An 18,137-nucleotide genomic window follows, 5' to 3' on the forward strand; every position below is an offset into this window, starting at 1 on the left:
TGCAATCTTCTAAGTGTCCCCTTTTTTTTTTTCTTTTTTTCATGTATTTGGTTTATTTAAGAAGAAAACCTTTACAGTTAATTCTTTACAATACAAAATATGCATTAAAAAATTGTTTAAAAATAAACAAGGACTAAAAAAGTGACATGAAATAGAGTAAACACATTCACATATACAGGTTACACATAACAGTGTTTCATCGGCACTTAATGAAACACCTCGCAGTTTGAACAAACAGTTTCTAAACTCTTTAAGAAAATTCAACGCACATGATGATTACAAAATTAAAGAAACCCAATATAAATAAACAATATAAATGAACAACCACAAAATAAATGAACAAAAGCATAGCAATCTATGCTCATTTTCAGAATAATACAATAATCAGATGAAGCAGGTTAAATAGGATAATAGTCACTAGTATATAAATAAAACAAATCTTTAGCCAAAATAATTTCTAAACCGTTTCCCGAAGGTTATTTAATCAGTTGTCAGTACTTCTACCATTTTGGCTTCAATAATTACAAGTAAATTTATCAATTTAAGAATCAGGCTTTGACTGTAGCCTTCCATGCAGCGTCTCCAAAGAGATTCCCTTGAAATAACTGAACAAGAAAAGGAACTATCAAATATTTGAATACGCCATAACTCAAAGTAGGAGCAATAAATCACCAGATGTTTAAGCGTTTCGGGTGTATCAACATTTTCACAAAAGCGACAGAAAGTCGCATCAGGACTCTTAGAACCAACGGCCCAATTTTGTGTACGTTGACGTGTGCGAAATTGATTTAATCTGAAACGCATATAGATTTTCCTTGCAAATGCAGAAGGAAACTGTATTAGATATTTTAGTCTACATTCCCATTTGCCTCGAAAAAGGTTGTATTCATCGAATGATGGATAGGTACCCATTTTGTCCATCATCATGCTCCAAAAGAATCTTTGGTATTTTTTTTTTTGACTCGGTAGCCACATGCTAATGGAATCAGGAGTCTCATTAATTTTTGAGAGAATATTGGTAATTTTTATAGTTTGAATATGTAACGATTTTATATATGAGTCGCCCAAGATTTTGTTAAATTCGGAGTATAATGTGTTCTTGGGCGGGTTAAGCATTTTAGAGTAGTTTGTGATACATCTCCAATTGTGTTTTACTGACAAAGGTAATAAATTCAGTTCATGGCATATCATTACATTTGGAATAGATAAAGCCATGCCCAATACAGTTTTCCACAGCTTTCCCTGCAATATATTCAGGAAATCATCAATATCATAGCTGCAGATATCTAGGGAGTATAGTATAATGGGTTTAACTTTCTGGAGATAGAATTGAATAAGAGGAAGTAAAGAAAACATGCAGTATCGATGAAAAATAATTTTCATTTGTGAAGCAAGAGTTTTCACTTTTTGATTGAGAAATTGTTTCCACATTGTTACAGAGTATGAGTCAGTAAGAGGGTAACCTAGGTACCGAATCAAAACAGCGTATTCTACTTTCATACCATTAAGGTACCAGGAAAAGCGATGCGGATTTAGTTTTCCACCCGAAAAAATAAGTATGGAAGATTTCATAGGATTAGGAAAAAGATTATGGGTGTGGGCAAAGTTTGCAAATAGATCTAATTTCCTTTGAAGCCCAAAAGGGGTTCGATCAAAGAATAGTAGGTCGTCTGCAAAACCCATCCAATCCAACTTGATGTTACCAAGCTTGGCTGGAAAACATTCTCCAATCACCCATGTCTCATCCAGACCCAGGAGATATAAGTTGAATAGCACCGCTGCCATGATACAACCCTGTTTCACCCCCATTTCCGTTGGGATGGGGTTAGAAAGAGCTCCTTCTTTGTTCAGTCGGATGCGATAGGATGTATTTTTATGCAACAAAGCAATCAATGCCACCAGATGATGCGGGATCCCCATGGCCAGCATTTTCTTCCACAATATCTCACGAATGACGCAATCAAAAGCCGCAGTGAGGTCCAAACTAGCTATGTAGACAGGGCCTTGTTTGGAGGAGGAAGTAAAGGCCTGAAGATGGCAGAGAATGGTGGCATTAAGAGGACAACCTATATGTTTCCTAAAACCTACTTGATAGGGAGACAAGAGGTTGCCATCATTGATGTACATTTGTAATTCTTGTAACAGAAGTAGAGAAAAGACTTTTGAGGAGGCGTCGGTTAGCGCTATTGGGCGATAGTTTGCAGGTAAATTAGGAGGACCTTTTTTATAGATAGGAATAACCAGGGCAGAGGTCCAAGACAGAGGTATAATACCGGAAAACAGAATAGAATCAAATTTGATTTTAAGAATACGAGCCCAAAAGGTAGGGTTAGCTTTGTATACACAGGGGGGGATACCATCCGGACCAGAGGCCCTGGAGGGTTTAAGTTTCCCTATAGCGTCAATGATATCACCAATCGACCACAAAGGTAATGTTTTGAGAGGTAGCTTGGGCTCGCCACCTTTTAGCGTGTTAAAACGGTCAGGTAGTTGAAATTTAGGTCTAATGTAGGCGACCCAGGTTTCAGCAGAAATCACTGAGTCAATCGTAGTAGCAGAGTCACAGGAGATAGTACGCAAGGTATTCCAAATTTGCCTTGAGTCATGTTTTAGTAAGTGGTAGAAGACTTTTTCATTGTCTTCATAGTGTGACTCTTCAACCATTTTAGCTTATTTCTGTAGCGTTGTCTAACAATTCTGATAAGGTCAGAGCAGGTTGATAAGGAAGTGTTGCCTTTTCTAAGTTTTCTAATCTCTGAGTTTTTTTGAGCTTTCAAGTGCGCCACTTGAAGGTTAAATTTATGGGTATGGTTGAGAAGGAGATGAGTCTTCTTTTTTAAGGATTCTTTCAATTTTAAAAGATGGATTTTAATTCTGTTTGTATTTATATTGTCAATTTGTAAAAGGGGAATACCTTCTAGATTGGAATGATGAGTGATGTCATAATCGCACTCAAGGCAGTCGATGAAGGTAAGGCATACCTTGTGATTCCACTTAACAGATAAGGCATGGCGATCAGGTTCTATTAGAGTAAGTAACAACTCGTCATTATAACGAGACATAGGAATATTGAGAGACAGGGATAGTATCATGTGGTCTCCTATTGCTGGATCTACAATCATCACGGAGTCCACACACGAGTATAGCCTTGAAGAGACAAAAAAATAATCAATTAGAGATTTGAAGTCAGCTCTTGCCCAGGTGTAATTAAATGGTTCGAGTGGGAATAGCGGAGTTTGCATATCCCACTCCAGAAAAGAAGAGTTCCACATTTGCCCATATCTCTTAGAGACCATTGAATGGTTGTTCCACATAACACTAGAATGAGAACCTTCATCATAACAATAACAATTTAAGTCACCCCCTGCAATTATCCTAGCTGTGGGAAACAATATAAATCCTTTTTCAAGCACAGCATTCAATTCATCTAAAATGGTCTCAATTGACATACTTAATTTATTCCAATAGATGCAAAGCAATATAAGAGTCATGGAAGGATCCTCATCATCAATCAATGCACAGGCTAAAATAGAAGCAGAACAACTAATCAATTCTGTAGAACATCTGTAGGCAGAATTAATCAAAATCGCAAGACCACCTGATGGCCTTCCAAATAGACCCCGCCTTGCAACCTGAACGAAGGCAGAATAGCCCTCTATTACAAAGTTAGTTTGACACATGGTCTCCTGCAAAAGCATTATATCCGGTCTTTGATGGTAATTCAGAGAATACCATTTTTTAAAATTACCCAGACCGCATGGATTCCATGAAAAGATTAGTAACTTTGCCAGGCTAGGATTCACTCATCCCACTCGAAGAATTTGACACTTGAACAATATTAGGATCCTTCCATGACGACTCCTTTATCGCCGATACAAAAGCCATAAATTGTTTCATGGTCTTGGCATCAAGATTGAATAAATCGCCTGCATTAGAACATGGCAAGATACTTTCAGCTATAGGAGACAACATTTCTACAAAGGTTGTAGCTTCTTCAACTGATGCGAAAATGGTAGTTACTAAGCCGATGGATGCTAAATCATCTTTATGTTCCCATAACAATTTCAAAATAAGTGGAGACATGAATTTACAGATCATTCTGTTGTTATTCACATCTGCCAATTTCACCCAGTCAATATCGTTAGAGCGGATGATACGAAGAGCTGGAATGTCTTGGATGGCAGTCATCACAAACGCGCGATTCAGACGTGTCTTTCCATAACGTTCAGGGTCGCTTTCCCATCCCATTACAGAAGCCGACTTAATGTCTATAAAATGGGCCTTTGCAGGACTATTTTTTGGCAATGAATTCAAGCGGGCAGAATTGAACTCCGGCTGACCTATTTCTTGTAATTTGACATGAGCAGGTGAGCCACCCAACATAGTACCTACTACAGCAGTCTTCACCCCATCAGAGTGAACGCTGCAGCTGTTAAGAGTAGGCTTAGATGTGTTGGCTTTAGTTTTTTCCCATTTTATATTTAAGGGAGCACCTGACCCATTGTCCAGGCCAATGATCACTTTTTCTGTCTTCTTAGGATCCAACAAGGGATATAAAAATTAGAAAGAGTAGATTGTTTCTGGAACGGAAGAGAAGCTCGAGAGACAGGTACCAAGTTCACATTTACTGGACCATCATCCCGACATACACCTTCTTTCTTATCGCTAGAAACAACCCTTTTTGTCTCTTTGGACACCAGACACACATCAGAAGCACCCCCTTTGTTTGTTTCCAATACCTTTTTCGGTCCAAAAGCCTTTTTCTGTATGGCTGGGGCTGTCTGAATAGGTTCCGGAAGGTTCAACATTGCTTTAGACTCGTCATTCAATTGGTTCAAATCAATGATAGTATCACCCCCAGATAAGTTACAAATGTCTCTCATATGTGTGTTATGCTTATCAATTTTTTCACACCTTTGATTTTTTTGTTTTTTTTCTAAATTTCCTTTCATTTTTTTAATGGGAAGATTTCGCTTTTCTGCACGTGCCTGAGCTCTTCGTTGTTTTTTTGTTTGGGGAAATGGAGGAATCGCAACTTCTTGTGGGACAACAAAGATTTTTTCTCCAGTTGGATTTAATTCAAGACTCTCTTCACATGGGTCGATAAGATCAACCAACGCAGATGGGCTGTCCAGACAAGCATTATTTTTTTCAACTCCTCCAGGACTATGCACACCTATCACTGGAGCTGATAAAGCTTTAAGATTGGTAGCCAACTCTGAAACCAAGACTGTCAATGAAGCAATATTTGAGTCATTTACGTCCTCTGATTTCTTTATAGGTAGGACAGTGGAGTTCATGGGACCAGGTCTAAACTGAGAGCCCTCAGACACTGCCTCTGCAAAGGATTTAGTTTGTGTAGCAATATTGTGGAAATTGGAAATCTCCACCTTTTTATGACACAAGGACGAGAACATGTTGCATGATTTAGTTTGTGTAGCAATATTGTGGGAATTGGAAGTCTCCACCTTTTTATAGCACAGAGACGATAACATGTTGCATGAGAGCAGCATGCCCTCCATTTTACTTTGCTTAGTTATGAGATCAATCATTTGAATCTGCAGAATTTTTAATTCTTCGTGAGTTTGCACATGACCCTTATCTAATAAATTTAAGATCCGAGTTAGAACAGGGAAAGTTTCAAAACACTGTTGGTATTCTTCATCACAATTTTTCTCGATTTCCGGGACATGAGTAGGCTGTGATATAGATTTAGAAGATAGCGACTCATTAAGTTCATATTGAGAAACACCAGTCATTTCCGGACCCGGAGAAGGGAGAAAATCTAGAGGCAACAATTTTTCTGAATTTGGAGAGCTCATAGACTGAATAATTGGAGCGCCAGCACTAGGCTTTCTGTGTGCAGAAATACCACCCAATGAACGTGCTTCTTTTTGGGCATTAGGTTGAGAAGAGACCGAGTAAGAGTAAGATGGAAGATTGTTAAATAAGAAAACATTTTCAATCCCATGTTTGCTTTTATTCACAGGGGTTGAAGGTTCATATGATAGTCTTATACGCTTTCCGAGTTCCATCTCAATCGCAGGTGCTAGCATAGAGAAATCAGCCGGATGAAATCCGGGTCTTTCTATCCCCATCTCTTTTCTAATAGCCTCTCTATCGAGGCTAAAATCAAGAATTGGCTCTTCAGTGCCCCATCCTCTAGGGGATAATTTATTGGCTTCTTTGACAGAAATGGACCCTTGTATTTTATTGTGGGCCATTACATTTTGGTTCATGGGGGGAGACTTTGACTCCCGGGAAGGACTCATGGACATATTCAGCTTTGAGCAGATAGCTTTTAAGGGTTCATGTTCAATCTCTGCATGAACCTCGATTTTAGAGTCTACGATCTCATAAGTTTCACTGCCAGCTGGAAGTGTCAAAGGCTTAGAAGAAGAAGAAGCACTAGATAAACATAAAGTTTCAGACTCCTTCAAACCTTCTTTAGTCGCAGAGAGAGATGTTTTAACACCACGGCCAGCTTGGGAGTTCATAACCATGTCCACCACCCCGTTTCCAGATTTCAACAACCCTGGCATTGTGCCAAGGGAGGCTATTTTTTCTAGGGAGACATCGGTGATAGAATTGAGGTTAACCTCAAGATCCTCCTTTATAGTAGCAGAGGGTGGAGCAGTGTCTAGCGATGAGGATATGTCATCCAAGACCACCTCAATTTTTTTTTTTTGATTATAGTTGTTACATTTTTTGCCTCTACGAAGGCCCTCAGCCATAATGGTGGTACTTAAGGGCAAAACTATTCGACGCCAAAATATAGCCTAGAGCTAAAACCTCTCAGTCGAAAAAAATGCCAGCGATCACATCAAACAATAAAAGCGGTGGTAGTCAATACTGGAGAGCCTTGAAAATCTTATCCTTTTCATTCACTGTTAAATCTAATCAAACACCAATAGAGAGAAAAGAAGAAAAAAAAACGCATACATCAGCCTTAGACAGTGGCAAAAAAAAAAAAAATGATTATCAACAACTAAGGCCCTAGGAGTGTCAACTATAAGGCTCTAGACCACCCCACCTCAGACGCCGAACAGCCCAACAGCCGGTGCACTTATGAATGCACTTCCGAATGCGCGCGCGCGATGCGCGTGCACTGGATTATTTGAAGCTGTAGCTTGAGAGCGAGGCTGAATGGGGGGCGTGCCTAAAGAAAAGTCAAAAGGCGGAGTTAGGCATGTTGCAACGTAGACGAAACTTCCTCTTGCCGACTCGGTGCTGATAATAGAAAATCAAGGAGCCAAGTTCAGCAGAGTCTGTAAAAGGAGCAGCACGGCTCCAGTATCCAGTATCCAGCGGCGTGGCAGCCCAACAGCCGGTGCACTTATGAATGCACTTCTGAATGCGCGCGCGCGATGCGCGTGCACTGGATTATTTGAAGCTGTAGCTTGAGAGCGAGGCTGAATGGGGGGCGTGCTTCCGCCTTTGCACCTGAGCCGCCTTGAACACTTCGCCTCTCTTCAGCACCACATAAGCGCCATCTCTGATGTGTCCTCTAGGATTTGACAGAATGGCTGAAATTGTGACACCTATTGTGAAATTTGACCATTAGAATGGCATCTTCTCTGACTTTTTTCAGGAAGTCCTTTACTATGAGGCTCAATCAAGGTGCACAGTAATACTTCCCATCTGCCATGTCACACACAATGCTACTACCATTTTCACTGACAACAAAACCAATATTCAGTCTAAAATAATAATAATCAAGGTGAATAAACAATTATAGTGATTCCCAATAATTACCACATGGAAGAGAACATTAAAATTTAAGCGAAACAATAATAAGCAACTTGAAATAAGTGTAGCAATTTGCTAAAAATATCCCAGTGAAAATACATTGATTTTGATCAGAGGTAATAATAGTCAAAGTAATTAAAATATACAAACTAGTAATTATAAAGGAAAAATAAAATATCAGTAATACAAAATGAATGTAACAATATTCACAATCATTTATAAATAAAATAAACATTGACAATCAAATTGCAAATAAAATAATTGCAAAGATTAACATGGCAGATGTATATTATATACATTTGTGTACATTTTTAGAAACGTGCACAATTAAAATAAAAAGTAAATATTTCATCTTGTTTTCTTTTACATACTTAACATGTTTTTTAATGTGTTAGAAATGTATTATATGTTTCCCGGGTGTGCACCTTCTAATGTGTTATAAACAATTGTGTACTTTAATTGTTGAGCCTCTCCTCCTCATCCTCCCCAATGGAAAACAAACAGCCTGGAACTGCAGTGGCTATCCTGGCAACACACTATACAAATGAATGGCTTCACAAACAAAATAGATTCCAGTTCCAGTAGCTTCAATTCAGAATTTTCCCTATCTCCCTTTTCACTGCTGCCTCTGGTACAGGTTGGTATTGCCCCTATGACAGGTTCATTAATCTGACCCTGTCAGTAAGGGATAGGGACTCCTCTCAGCCTGAGGTAGGAGGGGCGGGAAGCCTACAAGGGTGGATGCCATCCATATACAGTCCTACTCCAGAGAGGGAAGATAACAGTTGGGCGGGCCCCCGTTAGTGTTCCCACTTCAAGTGCTATATGGCTGAGAGAAGTACCACTGTTAATCACTCCATATCTGCCTCACATGATGCTAAGACTTCTCTGTTTCTTGTAGGGAACTACTACTACCAAGATGCACAGTGGTAAATAAGCAGACACACTGCTCGAGAAAAAGTTAGAGAGAGAGAGATAGAGATAGAGAGCGAGAGAGAGAGAGAGAGGGGGAGAGAGAGAGAGAGAGGGGCAGCTGCAAGCTCTGGTGTCACCGAACAGCAAACCGCATCTCAATAATCCTCACCTATGTGAGCCCTCAGACGGTCTGGACAGTATTTGGATCCACACAGTGCTCCAATACAAACCATGCCATAGACATTCATGCATGGGCAGCTCAGCACTTTCACCCATGCAACTCTCAAAATCAAGCCAAACTTGAGACATCGAATCTTCATGGTTGGACCATGGAGCCGGCTGCATGCTACACCGGCATGCGAAATCCCACAACAGATATGAACTGGAACTGTTGTCATGGTGGGCCACCATTACAGGTCTGCAGCGGGCCCACAAAAGAGAAAGGGTGGGGTTTAAACATCATTTTATAAATTGCATTGTTTGTTATGCCTTCTGAGCTGGGAAGGGCAGGTAATATTGGCCCTGAGAACCAGAATCGGAGAGCCATTGGCGATAGGAGGTTCAGGAAACAGGACAGTGTTGGTTGTTCGGGTGAGGTCAGAGGAGAAAGAGGTTGCAGACTAAGAGACCATAAGGAGAAAGGATGGTGGAAAGGAGTGTGGAGGTGATTTGCTGAGAAGGTGAGGTATTGGTTGATGCGAGAAGGTGGGATTGTATTGTGATTGTGTATTTAAGATGTGTGAGTGAGAGGGGTAGTGAAAGTAGGGAATAAGTGAGGAGGGACTGAAGGAGTGAAAGGCAGGTGATTGAGGAGAAGGTATGGTGCACTAGTGGTAGTGTGGAGAGTAGCAATGGGGGAGAGAGGAGTGTAGGAGTGTTGCGGAGAGGGAAGAGTAGATGTACTGGTGTGGAGGGATGGAGAGGAAAGGGGAGAGTAGTAGTGCGAGCAGACAACATTGTAGGAGAAGGATAAGGAAGAAGGAAGATCAGAGGATGGAGGTAGATGTGTCAGAGATACATTGGAGGGGCAGAGGAGGAAGTTGTGGTGTAACTGAAAAGATAAGGTTGGTGGAGTCGGATGACGTGAGTCGAAGGAGAAAGTGTGACGGATAGGATAAGATAGGGAGAGGAACACCAGAGCACAAAAGGAAAATAAAGAGTGTGGCATCAGTGTCTAGAAGGCAACCCTGCTGAAATCTTTAACTAACCTGGAAAGTAGAGTAGGTCACACCTAGGAAGTCCCTGGGGGAGTGAAATAGATAAGGCATTTGCTTTTAGGTCATCACATCGAGACAGGCAGAATTCAGATAGCAGTGGTTAATAGTCAGCAGATACCAAACAGGGGTGCTGGGACACCTTGTTTATGAGGGACTTGCTATCTTTAGATGAAAGGGAGAGGGTTTACCCATAGTAATGAAAACCCTTGAACTGTCTTTTAGTGTTGGTGTGTTAGTGTGTTATTGAGGCCATCTGTGACACCCCTCTCCCTCTGCCTCCTCTTTTGCGCTCTGCTATGTGCACCCAAAAACGAATCATACATGTTATCTAATGTTATTGGGATTTATACCAAGCAGCACTGTCATTTATATGGTCTCCAGGTGCTGCAGTAGATTTGAAAGGGAAAGTTGTCAGCAGGAGGGATGGCGTAGCAGAGGAGAGGGAAAAGACAAGACCTTACACTTAGCTGGTGGTGAATGTAACTTAGCTGGTGGTGCGTGTACAACCAGGAGCAACTGGTATCTGGCATGTGTGTGGCCGCAATGGAGGCATTTTTTTCCAGATGGGTGGCCTCATGTGTTTGACTTGTCAGGGTGCTTTGGGTGGTTGGTGAGGTTTGCAAGCTGATTCCATAGATGTAGAATTCTGAAATGCTTAGCCTGAGAGAGAAGGTTTCCTCTAGCCATTCATGTTGAAGTAATTAGACAGCATGTACAGATCTAAGTTGGTTGAATATGAGGTTGGTAGTGTGTTTCCTAGGGATAACTAGATGTGAACATAAAAGAGTACAACACAGAAACAATGTAAAGGCATTTCTTAGGGAACCCTCGTTGGTAGCACAATAGAGTACAGAAAAGGAACAGTGCATTGCCCTTTCATAGGGGTACCTGTATCTGAACAAGATAGGACACACATATAGAGAAATGCACTTTGTTAGGGATGCCCAGATGTGAAGGATAATAGAGCACACATGGAGCAAAACCATGCACTTTCGAGATAGCTAGATGTGAGACACAATGTATAGCAATGGTTTGCTTTGGGGTACCTAGATGTTTTCACAGTAGAGCACAATAGAGAGAAACCCCCTTTTTCCAGGGATACCTAGGGGTGAAACCTAATAGAGCGCTGTATGGAAGAATGCAACATGCTTTCATAGGGACACCTAGATGTCAACACTGGTATAACATAATATAGAAAGAATGCACTTCATTTGCTTAGTTACACCTAGATGTTGGACTGGAGATACTGTGCCCATTGGGCACAGTATAGAATAATTAAACGTGCTTTCCAGGGGGTATCTAGATGTCAAACACCATGTAAAGCACAATCTATGGCATTGCAGGGTGCTTTCCTAGGAATACCGAGCTTGGAGACACAATGAGGCACTATGTAGAACCAATATGCAAAAAGGTCAGGGAGCCCCTCTTCTGAGAACAAACACGGCCAAATAACCTGTTCTCTCTGTAGGTTCCCACTCAGGAGGGTCTACAACCACGTTTGAGCTCATTGTACCTTTCACAGAGGAGAAATAGCCATTTGCACATCAGTCTGGTCCCAGCCAAAAAATAAAACCATATAGAACAGTGCAATGTGCTTTGGTGGGTAGGAGGCACAACATGAAGCAAAATACAAAGCAACAAAATGTGCTCTTCCAGGGACCTCTACATGTGAGATATAATAGGACACAATATAGAACCATGCATAGCACTCTCCTGGGCATGTGTAGATGGGAGACACCAAATAAAGCACAATATGCCAATGCAAAGTGCTTTTAGGGGGATATTTTGATGGGAGGCAGAATGGGGTACAATGTAGAACAGTGCAATGTGCTTTCAAAGGGTACCAAGGTGTGAGGCACTATTTAGTGCACAATATAGAGACAATGTGATGTGCTTTCCTAGGGAGTTTTTGATGTGAGTCAATATAGGCACCAAGTATAAAAAGTTACAACATGAGAGAGCTGGGGCCTGGATAAGGGTATCACATGATTTATGGTCATTGCATTGAATTCCTTGCATCGACATGCATTTTCTTCGAATTTTTTCCATCTAAATAATTTGTATCAAATGCATTTTTTTTTCTTTTTTTGGGGGGGTCCCCCACACCCCTGTTTTTTACCCTTTATAATGCACATAATCAAAAATGAACCCTTTACCCCCAAAAATATGCATTTTATGGACATGTTTTAGATGGAAACATTTCGATGGAATGGCATTAGATGCAATGACCAGATACCGTATCACAGGTATGGGGTAAAGCGGGAATTGTGCCTTACCTGATTTTAGCAGAGACAGTACTGGGAGCCATCATAGGGCTTGGGCACCAGGCAACCAGGCAAACAGGAGTCATCCTTAACCAGTGCCCTTAGCCTGCAGCCCAGGGAAGACTGCATGGTAACATGCAAATTAGTGGGATCATCTGGGTCATGTGACCCACTAGACGTGTAAATCAGCTTCAGTAGGGGAAGGGCAGAAGGAAGGCCGGGGAAAGTTGCTGGTGGAAGTCAAGCAAGCCTGAGTAAAATGTGCCTGAACTGATAATATATATGTGTCCTAGGACTGAAACAAAGGGCAACTCAACAGAGGCTCTTCGAGTTCAGCTGCAGTCTGCCTGTGTTTGAAATGAAGAGGGTCGTAATTTTGGCACCAGAGCGCTTCCCTCTTCTGGGTGTCCTAGCCCATCAGGGGCTTCATTCAGCTTGGAGGACAGTGAGACAAGAAAGGCTGAGGGGAAAAAGCTGGTAGACCGTGAAGATCAAATTAAATTAATTTCTTCTGATCTCCTCCACCCCCACTATCTCATCCATGTGGCGCTGCCCGATGATGGGGCGCGCAAGCGGCGGCGTGACGTTGCACGCCGCCACGTGCAGCATAAATAAACGGGGCGTTTCCCGGCCAGGCAGAGCGACCGGGAAGCCCGAACCACAAGGACGTGTGAGGATGAGTCCTTGGGAGACCCGGGGCTTGCGGACAGCGCTGGGGGGGCGCCAGTAACCCCCAACAGTGGCAACGAGTGGGGGAGACGATGCCCGGGCCCGGCGGTGATTATTTATATAATTTTTTTTTCACCGAAACGAGGTCGGGTTAAGACTTCGTTTCAGGCCGCGGGTAGTGCATCACCCACGCGGCTGGCGGCCATTTTGTCTATCAGGCCGTGGAACTTCATGAAGCTCCGGTTTGAGCTCTGAAGTGAATCCAGACCTAATTTTTGGAACTTCTGTCAGCAGGCAGCTATACCTGCATAAACATGTGCCCAATTTGTGATTTTTTCATTTTCTTCGGTCTCCTACGTCGAGTGCAAGCAAGGAGGAGGGCTAACATGGCTCGGCCTGCATAGCCCATTATTCTTCTTGCCTCAATTTTTGGAACAGTCCAGGGCTGGAGCCTTCTTCATCCTCTTCATCATCACAGAGGTGTGCTGCAGTGACTTTAATATTTCTTCATCAGGCTGGAACCATCTTCATCCTCTTCATCATCACAGAGGTGTGTTACAGTGACTTTTCAGTGTGGCTGCTGGTGGCCCTACTGTTTTTCATCCTCTTCATCATCACAGAGGTGTGTTGCAGTGACTGTTTTCCTCCCTGGAGGTGGTTTGAGTCTGAGTTGCGGCCCCCATCTCCCACATTGGGGGTGCCTGTGCGCTCGAGCTTATGAGTGACACTGAGGATCAAGACGGTGCACCAGCAGCAGCAGCAGGACAGCAGGTGCAGCAGCCTCTAGGTGGGCAGGCAGGTCCTCCAGGTCCGCTACCTCCTGTGCAGCCGGCGGTGGTACCCGTTCTCCAACAGATTCCTCCGGCTATGGCCCAGCCTCGTGCACAGGCAGCCCTGCAGCCAATTCCGGAGTTTGATGTTTCGGGCCCACCTTCCAGCTTGGGGCCCAGATGGAAGAGGTGGGTCGACCGCCTGGACATGTACTTTCGAGCCGCTCAAGTGGCTGATGATGACTCCAGACTGGCGACCATGTTATATTCAGAAGGGCCCTCAGTTCAGGAAATCTTTGAATCACTCCTGCCGGGGGATGGGTCCTACGGTCAGGCGAAGGCCACCCTTCAAGCTCATTTTCTACCTCTAGCCAACGCAGACTATGAGTGCTTTGTGATGCTATCCGCCAAACAGAAAGAGGACGAGACTCTGGACACTTTCTATGGACGCCTGAGGCGCCTGTCGTTGGCTTGCGCGTGGGGTGATGCTGAAGATATGATCAGGACCATGCTCATACAGGCGTGTTCTTCAGGAAAGCTCAGGTGACAAGTGCTAAGGGAGCCCGGATTCACACTCCGACGCATCCTTGAACTGGGGAGGTGCCATGAGGTGTCCGAGGCGAGGGCAGCGAGAATGGAGGCTGTGTCGCGATCCATCAAAACCAAGGAGGTGTGTGCGATGTGGCGCGGTGGCAGGGGCACCAGAAGACCTGGCGGTGGCCCCCGAGGCAGAGCTGGGAGGGCAGGTGAGTCTTGCCAGAAGTGTGGCTACGACCTGCCCCACCCAACGGAATGCCCTGCGGCTGGAAAGACTTGTGGACGGTGTGGGCTACCAGACCATTTCTCAAGAGTTTGCAAGGCGGCGATGCCTGTGCTAGTGCCGCAAGGCCCCGCCCGGCCCATCTTCATTCGCCAGGGTCGACCACCCAACGTCGCTCATGTGGACCAGGGCGAGGAGGATGTCCAGGCAGAGGAGGCTGACGAAGATGAGGAAGAGAACATTTTCTTTGTCTCAAGTGTGGAGGTCCTGAAAGGAAAGAACAGGAGACAGCCAAGATGTGTGGTGGAGGTAAACCATTCTCCAGTCCCGGTCCTGGTAGACACGGGGGCGTCTGTCAATGTGATGGCCCGTGGACACTATGACGCCATGAACCAGCCGCCCAAATTGGTCGCACCCAAGGCCCGCATCTTCGCGTTTGGTGGCATAGACCCTATCCCATTAGACAGCGTCTTTGTGGCGAAGGTGGAGCATCATGGATCCCAAATCACTGCACGGTTCTACGTGACACCAGTGAGCAACAATACCTTGCTGAGCTGTACAGCGGTGGAGGCCCTTGGCATTGTCAGCTTTGCGTACTCCGTCTATCTAGAAGACATCAATGACTTGCTGGAGAAATATGCCACACTATTCAAGGGGATTGGACAGATGGCTGGCGATCCAGTGAGGTTACACATTGACGAATCCGTGCAGCCCATCGCCCTGAAACATCGCAGGGTACCGTTTCACCTTCGTGAACATCTCGACAAGGAGCTGGACAACGTGGTAAATCTCGACATCATAGAGAAGGTGGAGGGTCCGACTCCCTGGGTATCCCCAATCGTGGTGGCACGAAAACCCAAACAACCTGATGCCGTCCGGATCTGTGTGGACATGAGGTTGCCGAACAAAGCAATCAAAAGAGAAAGACACCTCAACCCGACGATAGACATCATTGCCGAGGTACAAGACGCTCGCTTCTTCTCGAAGTTGGACCTCCGAGCGGGTTATCACCAGGTCGTACTCCACCCTGAGTCGAGGTATATTACTACCTTTACAACCCACCGAGGTCTGTACCGTTACAAGAGACTGAGTTTCGGGGTGTCCTCGGCGGCAGAGGTGTTTCAAAACATCCTCAGGGGCGCCCTAGCAGACCTGTAGGGCATCCTGAATATCAGCGATGACATTCTGGTGTTTGCCAGAACGGAGGTAGACAACCTCAGACGCCTGGCAAAGACGTTTGAGAGACTGCAGTCCCTGGGCCTCACCCTCCACAAGGAGAAGTGTGAATTTCTGCGACCATCAATAGAATTCTTTGGCTTCGTGTTTAAGGAGGGGGGGTGTCACCTGATCCTAAGAAGGTCCAGGACATCAGAAAGGTACCGCCTCCAGAATCCGTGTCGGATGTGCGGAGTTTCCTGGGCATGATTACTTACTGTGGGCATTTCATCCAGAATCTTGCCTCCAGGTCGGAACCGCTCAAGGCGCTGACAAGAAAAGACACCACCTGGAACTGGGGCCCGCTTGAACAAGCGGCCTTTGACGACATCAGGGGCGCCTTGGCAGCAGAGGACACCATGGCCTTCTTTGATCCTGTGTTACCATTGGAGATCATTGTTGACGCCAGTCCGTTTGGTTTGGGCGCCGTGCTGACACAGATCGACCATGATGGGGGTGTCCCCCCGGTGGCCTACGCCAGCAAGGCGCTATCGGAGGTGGAGCAACGATACTCACAGATTGAGCGCAAGGCGCTGGCCATACTCTGGGGCTGCAGGCACTTCCGGCTCTACGTTCTTGGACGCCCGGTGACGGTGGTGACGGACCACAAACCGTTGATTCCCATCCTGGCGGGGTCATCCTCCAAGCCGCCAGCACGAATTGAGAGATGGATGCTTGCCCTCTTGGAATATGGAGTCACCCTGGTGTATCGCCGGGGGCGAACAATGCAGCATACTATCTCTCTAGACACCCGTGGCGCCTGGGGCGGAGGACTATGACACCTGTGTGGAGGAGGCCGAAGAGCATGTCCGGGTGGTGGTGGAGGCGGCCACCCCGAATGCCATGCCCTTAAAGGAACTTGAGACAGCTGCAGAAGATGACAAGTGTTTCAGGATACTAAGGCAATCCATGCAGCAGGGATCCTGGAAGTCGGTGCTGGAGGCCCTAAATGGACTGGAGCATTTATGGAAGGTCCGGGAGGAGCTGTCGTTCTCAACATCCGGCCTTCTACTCCGGGGAGATCGAATTGTGGTGCCCCAGTCAAAGGTGGGGGATGTGATTGCCCTTGCACACCGTGGTCACCAGGGCGCTGCCAAGACCAAAGCACGCTAAAGGCTGAAAGTGTGGTTCCCAGAATTGGAGCAGAAGGTGGATGGTTTCGTGGCAGCCTGTGTTTGGTGTCAGGCGGCTTCACCCCTGCAGCATGAACCTGTCATAGAGGCGATGCCTCGAGGGAGCACCCGTGGGAAGTCTTTCATGCAGACTTTGGCTCCACCACGATGGGCACCCACTTCCTCGTGCTAGTTGACGAATACTCAAGGTACCCCGAGGTGGAGTTCGTAGAGTCAGTGGCATTTGAGCATGTCGTGGTGGCCGTGTAAAAGGTGTTTGCGGCCCATGGTTTCCCACATACGGTGTGCTCAGACAACGGGGCGCCGTTCCAGAGTAAACGTTTCGCCGAACTGATGGAGAGCTATGGAGTGGTGCACAGGAAGATCTCGCCTCTCTGGCCAAGGGCAAATGGTGAAGCAGAACGGATGATGAGAACCTTAAATAAGACATTTTGGATCACCCAGGGCCAAGGACAGTCCCTTCAAAGAGCCCTCTATCAGTTCTTGAGGGTGTACCGTACCACACTGCATGCATCCACTGGAGTGGCCCTGGCAGAGGCGTTGTACAAGCGGTGTCTTCGGGGGCTGTTACCTGAGGTGGGACAGAAAGAACCGGGGGTGATTGACAATCAACAGGTCGAGGCTGACCGGCGAATAAGGATTGAACAAGAGAACCTTCGGAGGGGGCTTCGCCCACAGCAGCTGGAGCCGTGTGATGAGGTCCTCATTCGAAATAGACATCCCCATGGGAAGCTCTCCCTACCGTACAAGCCGGAGCTGTTGGACGTTGTTGCGGTCAAGGGATCCATAGTGACTGCATCGGATGGCCGGTCTGAGCTAACTCGCAACTTGAGTTTCTTTAAGAAGTTGCGGGACCCCAGGACTGATCCACCCCTGATCCGGACTTGGAGGTCGTCCCTGAGGACGAAGGAGAATCACCATGACTGCTCCAGTCCCCGGTCCGGGGAATGCCTGTGGACCGATCACCCGTGCCGGAGGTGAGTAGGAGGTACCCCCAGAGGACTGGGCGAGGGAAACCTGCTCACCTCAGTGACTACTTTCTGGGACAGCTGTCTAATCACCCTGACAATGGGAAAGGTTAAGTAAGGGGACCCGGGTGGATGTTAATAAAGGGGTTTTCAGAACGGGACATGTGAAGTGTTATAGACATATATGGGCCTCATTACGACCCAGGCGGTAAGTTACCGCCTGGGTCGTACCTTTACCACCATGGCATAAACTACGTTTACGCCATGGTGGTTGGCGGACTTACCGCCCCATTCCGAGGTGAGTAGGGCGGTAAGTCCCCATTAACCCATTTACCCTTCCCCATTCCCATTTTTGCCCCATAGGGCATAATGGGAGTGGGGAAGGCGTTAATTACGCCACCGTAAATTACGGTGGCGCAATTAACAACAAGGTCCCTTAGCGCCATGGATTTTAACACCTGCTAAAAGCAGGTGTTA

The sequence above is a fragment of the Ambystoma mexicanum genome, chromosome 10 (assembly GCF_040938575.1).
Source record: "Ambystoma mexicanum isolate Mex_15411 chromosome 10, UKY_AmexF1_1, whole genome shotgun sequence".
NCBI classification, from domain to species: domain Eukaryota; kingdom Metazoa; phylum Chordata; class Amphibia; order Caudata; family Ambystomatidae; genus Ambystoma; species Ambystoma mexicanum.